At 45.5% G+C, this 7113-nt stretch overlaps 1 long non-coding RNA gene across 1 annotated transcript; it reads right to left on the bottom strand.

Moving 5' to 3' along the window:
* Positions 1-915: 915 nt before the first annotated feature.
* On the bottom strand, positions 916-2438 carry LOC311227216. The gene is made up of 4 exons (XR_014619579.1): positions 2380-2438; positions 1457-1486; positions 1231-1285; positions 916-982 (listed from the first exon to the last, which is right to left on the bottom strand). It is a non-coding gene; the product is annotated as an uncharacterized lncRNA (long non-coding RNA).
* Positions 2439-7113: the final 4675 nt, after the last annotated feature.

Genomic DNA, 7113 nt, shown 5'->3' with positions numbered 1-7113 from the left:
ACAATTGCTTGCTGTGTGAGAGAGAGAGAGAGAGAGATAGAGATTAAGTACATTTGCTGAAATACAGTTGTTCTTAATTTTCTCACTTGCTATGTGAGAATGTTAGTTATTATGTTCTCAATGCCCCTTGCATTGTATGAGTTGTGTGGAAGCGTTTGCTAGTTCTAGTGCTATCCCTTTGTACATTGTGGCTGTGTCTGACAAAAGTTAACAATAAATAATGGTATTAGGAATACATTTGCCTCCTGCGTGAACTGTGCATAGCTGAATAGACTGTATTTTAACACCGGTCATATGGTGGTACTTGGAGAGCCAGCTACATTCTCAGGTGGTACTTAGTGTAAAAAGTTTGAGAACCACTGATCTATCGTGTATAAAATTCAACTCACAATTCTACATGGGCTTCAGGTGGTGGTCTGCGTCTTCAGGTGGTGACATACTTCCCGCAACTGGCGAAGAATCTCTGAAATATTGGATTGATTGACAGTGACACACAACAGAATATTATTTTATGCCTGAATTTCCCCAAAATGGCTAATTGGACAGCACTTCTCCACCATCAGTGGCTATACGTGTCAGATAGGTGCAGATAGGAGAATCTGTCTGAATGACAAAGAAATCGCTTAACTCTCCCTCCCTCGGCCGCTATTGGCGCGACGGTGTAGCGGTCATTCCTATATGGCTATGACTATGAGCCCAGATGCAACGAGTAATTGTCTACTCAAAATCAACTAAGTGTCATGATTACGTCATTACAACCTGGGACTTGGATGGGCAGGAAAGATCCAATGTCTTCAGTCAAAAATCCGCCAATCAATGCAAAGGTAAACATACGTCTTTAGAGACGTTTTATATAAGAATAAACACCAGTGAACTTGTGTATAAAATTCAACTCAAGCTACAGGCAGTCTCTGCCTGCGTGCAACTGCTGGTCTCTGGTGGTAATTCAGGAATGGCTTCAAGTTCCTCTGGCGAAGAATCTCTGAAATATTGAATACGACAATAAAAATGTTATGCCAGTGAGAGAGGGAGACGGAGATAGAGGGAGAGACAGACATAGCACTGCTGTGTCATCAAATGACAAAGGCTTTGGCAATGTAGGTGTTGTGTGAAGTGGAGGGGGTCGAGGTGAGAGAGACAGAAAGACAGAGATGAAAACACAGATAAAGGTGTGAAGTTTGAAGTGGGGTGAGAGAGACAGACAATATTGAATTGAAAGATAATACTTACTGAGCTGAATCAATGGCAGTGTGGTAATAGGGGCTGGAGTTATACATTGGCATTCCTAGAGAAAGAGCAACATAATTAACAAAATAAGGAAAAAATAAGCACCATCAAAGTAGTTATCAATGAGCACCATATAACCTACAGTAGCAAGTGTACCTAGCTCCATATACCTAGCGCATGTCTGGTGGTAAAAACAAAACATGATTTGAGAATGTGTTAGTTAACTCACCTTGATAGCGGCGATGATTGCCAGCGAATTCTAAAAAGAAGACGATCAAAATATTCAAAAAACCTTGTATGCAATTTATAAAGACTGTGTATATTATATATATATATATGTTTAGAGTAGCAGGAGCTAGAAGTTCAAATATGTCAGTCTTTCAAAGCCCCATTTTTTATATATAACAAAAGGCAGAATGAACATCCGCCCTGCTGGATTAAATTCTGAATTGCAGGTAGGCCCGAATAAGTATTTACTGTGCAAAATAACCAAAACCAGATAAATAATATCTGTTTTTTATGAAGCACAGATCATGTTAATTAAGTATTCTGAGTCTGAGCAGACAGAAAACCATCTTACCCTCAGCAAGGGATTACTTTGTGCTGAAGACCCACAATGCAACACAACAACTGCAAGCTAAAATGCCTCACATACAAAACGAAATAAAATATAGAGCCATGGCTGTGTCCCAAGTTTAACACAATTGAACTATAATAAAGTATTTGTTAACACTAGTTACAACAATGCTTATGTAACTATTAAAAACGTACATTTTAATCACGAAACAAAATGGCAGACTAACGTTAGCTAGCATGCTAGCTAGCTAACGTTAGTAGCTGTAATAATATGCATCACTATTTGCTCAAACAAGCTCCAAACTATTTGCCACGGCACAGAGATAACATTTAGTCAAACGATAACAGCCCGGTGATGGTATCTGAACGGAATCATACTATTCCCATAAGAACTCACTTACCAGTTAAGTATACCATCTAGCATGTTAGCTAATAATGCTAACAAGCTTCGTTCTGCACTGTAGCCTATACTAGTTGCCACCACAGTAATAATTCACAAAGTAGCATGTAGTCAAACGATGACAGCAAGATTATGGTATGTGAATGGCATAATACATTATATTGTCAATGACTTACCAAGGAGTTTGGCTCAGACTATTTGTCAAGCCAGTCAGTGAAGACACCATCCATCGCGCCAAAGTTACGTTTGAATACCTCAAGTCCCGTGAGATCTTCTAGGTCTCGCGAGTTGCTTAGGACTATACCCTCTCGAAGGGGAGGGGAGGGGGAGGAGGGGAGGGGGAATCTATACTAAATTGATTCAACGACAGTTTTTCAAATGTTGAAATGGTATCTGTAATTAAATATTGAATCAACATAGCTTTTTCAACCTCAACCAAAAATAACCAATCTGACTGTACATTGGAGGTGGTTGGGTGGGTGGGGGGGTTGGGTAGGAGGGGTGGGTGGGGGACACTGTACAACTGTACATAAATATTACAGTGACAGTCCAGTTGAGTTAATGGATGGAGGGGGGGGGGGCGTTGACTTGCAACGGATGGACTATAGTGCAGCAATGCAAGTTCAATTCACAGTTATTACTACAGACCGGTGGCACTCACCTCTGTGGTCATGAAATGTTTCGAGAGGCTGGTCAAGGACCACATTTGTGCCTCCCTCCCCAGTGATATGGACCCTATGCAATTTGCATACAGGACAAACAGGTCCACTGACGACGCGGTCTCCCAGGTACTGCACAGCACCCTCTCTCACCTTGACCGTCAGAAGGGGGGCTATGTGAGACTGTTGTTCATACAGCTCAGCGTTCAACACCATAGTCCCCACCAGACTGGTGGACAAGCTGATCGAGCTGGGTCTGAGCTCCGCCCTGAGCGCCTGGGTACTGGACTTTCTGAGTGAAAGACCCCAGGCGGTCAGGGTGGGGGGTCAGACCTCCAACACCATCACCCTGAGCATCGGGTCCCCCCAGGGCTGTGTTCTGAGCCCCCTGCTGTACTCACTCTACACACACGATTGTGTGGCCAAGTTCAGCTCCAACTCCATAGTGAAGTTCGCAGACGACACGGTGGTGGTGGGGCTGATCTCGGACAACGACGAGAAGGCCTACCGGGAGGAGGTTGAGGTACTGGAACGCTGGTGCCAGGACAACAGCCTGCTCCTGAACATTGGTAAAACCAAGGAGCTGATCATGGATTATAGGAGAGGACAGCAGGAGACACACACACCACTGATGATTAACGGGGCTACCGTGGACAGGGTGAGCAGCTTTAAGTACCTGGGGGTCCACATCTCAGAGGATCTGACATGGTCAACACACATAGACACAGTAGTAAAGAAGGCGAAACAGCGCCTCTACCACCTGAGACAGTTAAGGAAGTTCAGAGTATCGGGGAAGATACTCCAGTCCTTCTACTCAGGAGCTGTAGAGAGCATCTTGACTGGAAACATCACTGCCTGGTATGGAAACAGCACGGCACAGGACAAGAAGGCCCTACAGAGAGTGGTGCGCTCAGCCGAGCGTACCACGGGTATTGCACTACCTCCCCTGCAGGTTCTATACAACAAGAGGTGCAAATCCAGAGCCTGCAGAATAATGAAAGACCCCCACCACCCCAATAACAGTTTGTTTCAGCTGCTGAGGTCAGGCAGACGCCTGCTAACCCCAGCTACTAGGACAGAGAGGCTTAGGCTCAGCTTCTTCCCCCATGCAGGCCATCAGAGTCTTGAACAATGAACATTGAGTACCACAGAACACTGAACTATCCACACATAAGCACACATGAGCACACACACGACACGCACGATGTGCACGCTCACACACTAGCAGCCACTTTGACACTTTAACATGAGCGGGCACACACTCATGCCGCACACACCCACACTTATTGCCAAAAGGAAAGGCCACTTTAGTATTAGCAACAGTAACAGTGTATTGCACTACCAAAGCTACCTAGCATGTCCTATATACTCTGTAAATAACTATGTACAAATGTCGAGATGTCACACCATGTTGCCTGTTACCTGTTTATTGCACAATGTTTTTTGTATTGGATTCTATTATATGTTGTACCACTGTATTGCACATCGTTGCGGGCAAGACCACCCGCATTTCATTGTATACTCGTATGCCGTAACAAATAAAACTCTTGACTTGACTTGACTTGACTTATTGTTGTAATGGAGAAGTGCGGGAGTTTATGTCACGGGGGTTGGGGACGGGGTGTGCGAGGGTGTGTGTGTGTGTGTGTGTGTGTGTGTGTGTGTGTTCTGTATGTGAATGAGTTCCAAGGCCTCGGCAGAACGGCATGCTCAAATCAGCCATTTCCCCCTCTGATAAGCATCTTCCCAGATCTCCTATAAGAAGGGAGAGAGGAAAGAAAGAGACGTTCTGGCAGTGGCGTCTCTGCTACAGGCTCCCTTCTTCATTCCAAGGCCTCTCGTCCTTCACCATCCGTGACCCGTGGGTTTGAGAAACGTCTCATGTAAATTGACAAAGTGAGTCATTGTACCACCAAATTCAGGCTGGGTTGACACGAGGACAGAAAGTCTGACGTTTCAACCCGACGTGCATCACTGTGTGACAAGACTCGAGGTGTTTTTCGTGAGGCTTACTGGAACACTCCGAAAATATGTTTATTTGCCATCTTCCCCAGAGTCAAACTAGAAGATGGATATCAATTTCATCTCTGTGCGTCAGAGTTAATTTTTTTACAGAGCGCTAGCTGCTCCCTACTTCCAGTCCTTGTGCTAAACTATAGGCTAGTTGCTTGCTTCCAGCCCTTGTGCTAAGCTATATAGCTAGCTGCTCCCTACTGCTTCCAGCCCTTGTGCTAAGCTATAGGCTAGCTGGTCCCTATACTGCTTCCAGCCCTTGTGCTAAGCTATAGCTAGCTGCTCCCTACTGCTTCCAGCCCTTGTGCTAAGCTATAGCTAGCTGCTCCCTACTGCTTCCAGCCCTTGTGCTAAGCTATATAGCTAGCTGCTCCCTGACACATGCCTCCTCTATTTGAACGACCACATCAAACAAGAGGTGGACGCGGGCAAATACTGCGGCATGGTCATGCTGGACCTACAAAAGGCCTTCGATACTGTCAATCACTCCATTCTGATTGACAAGCTAAAAGCAATTGATTTTGATAGCTTATCAGTGAGCTGGATGCAATCCTACCTGGAGGGGAGAGAACAGATGGTAGAGGTAAACGGTACTCTATCCCCCCCCCTCACAGTGAGCTGTGGTGTTCCACAAGGAAGCATACTAGGACCGCTACTCTTCCTAATTTATGCAAATGACATGTCGTCAGCCTGTGACTGCAACTTGTTCCTGTTTGCGGACGACTCAGCCATGCTGGTCTCTGACAAGAACAAGTTGCAGGTTGAAAAAACCCTCAGCTCGGAACTATATAGGCAAAATCTGCATATGGCTCGCTGATAACAAACTATCATTACACATGGGCAAAACAGAGTCCATTCTCTTCGGTTCAAATAACAAACTCAGCAAGACCGACGGCTTCTCAGTTGCAGTGCATGGGTGACAATATTGTCACAAGGAAAGACGAAATTACCTACCTGGGTTCCATCCTAGAGGCAAATCTTTCCTGTGACAAAATGGCATCCAATGTAATAAAAAAAGTCAACCAACGAACTAGATTCTTGTACCGGATCTCCTCTCAAGAAACAAGAATACCCTGAAGACTCTGGCAGGAGCCCTCATTCAATATACTACGACTATGCGTGCACCTCATGGTACCAAAGCACCTCATAGGCACTTAAATCTAAATTACAAACATCACAAAACAAACTGGTCAGACTACTACTTGACCTTACCCCCAGAACCCACCTCACCCCTGCCCACTTTGACAACCTAGGATGGCTTAGAGTAGACGACAGAGTACAGCAACTTGCAATGGGCCTGGTCTACAAGATACACTATACGACTAAGGTACCCATGTACATGTCAAAATACTTCCCAAAGGTCAGTGAATACCACAACCACTACACCAGAGGAAGCTCAACAAATCATGTTAAACCCAAATTCGGCTCAAACAATGAACTAAACACGTTTCGCAATTATGCCACATCAATGTGGAACGCCCTACCCAAAGCTGTAAAGGAATGTGAATCACTACCCACTTTCAAAAACACCCTCAAAGAACACCTATACGGGATACTGCAATTCGAAACATGGCCCCTACAAATTTACATTTACATTTACATTTAGTCATTTAGCTGACGCTTTTATCCAAAGCGACTTACATGTTCTGTACGACAAGCCATCAGGAAGGGCACAAGCTGAGCAACAATGTTCATCAAAGTGTTGAGTGCTGGTTAGTTTATTAGGACAAGTGCATGACAGTACGGTTAGTTAGGGTTAGATTTTTTTTTTTTATTCAGATAATGGTTGAAGAAGTGCGTCTTTAGTCGACGGCGAAAGATTGGACGTGTTTCGGCTGTCCTAACTGGGGTGGGTATAGTTCATTCCACCATTGTGGGGCAAGGACTGAGAATAGGCGACTTCTCTTTGATGACCCTCCCGGAGCTTGGATAGGAGTAGGTCTGAGGCGGCCAGAAGATGCAGAGCGTAGGGGTCTTGAGGGTGTGTAGTTAGAAACCATTGACCGGAGGTAGGCGGGAGCGGTTCCCTTTGCCGCACGGTATGCTAGGTCGAGGGCCTTGAAGCGGATTCGTGCAGCAATGGGGAGCCAGTGCAGGTCCCTAAGAAGTGGGGTGACATGGGCCGACTTCGGTAGGTTTGAGATCAGGCGGGCCGCTGCGTTCTGAATGAGTTGAAACATTTCCTAACCCAGTTGTCCCCCCCCCCCCCTGCCCAACCCCCCCCCCCCACCTCCAATG

This window comes from Notolepis coatsorum (assembly GCF_963971535.1).
Source record: "Notolepis coatsorum genome assembly, chromosome: 4".
NCBI lineage: Eukaryota > Metazoa > Chordata > Actinopteri > Aulopiformes > Paralepididae > Notolepis > Notolepis coatsorum.
Note: the sequence above shows the minus strand (reverse complement) of the source record. Positions and strands in the feature narration are given on the sequence as shown.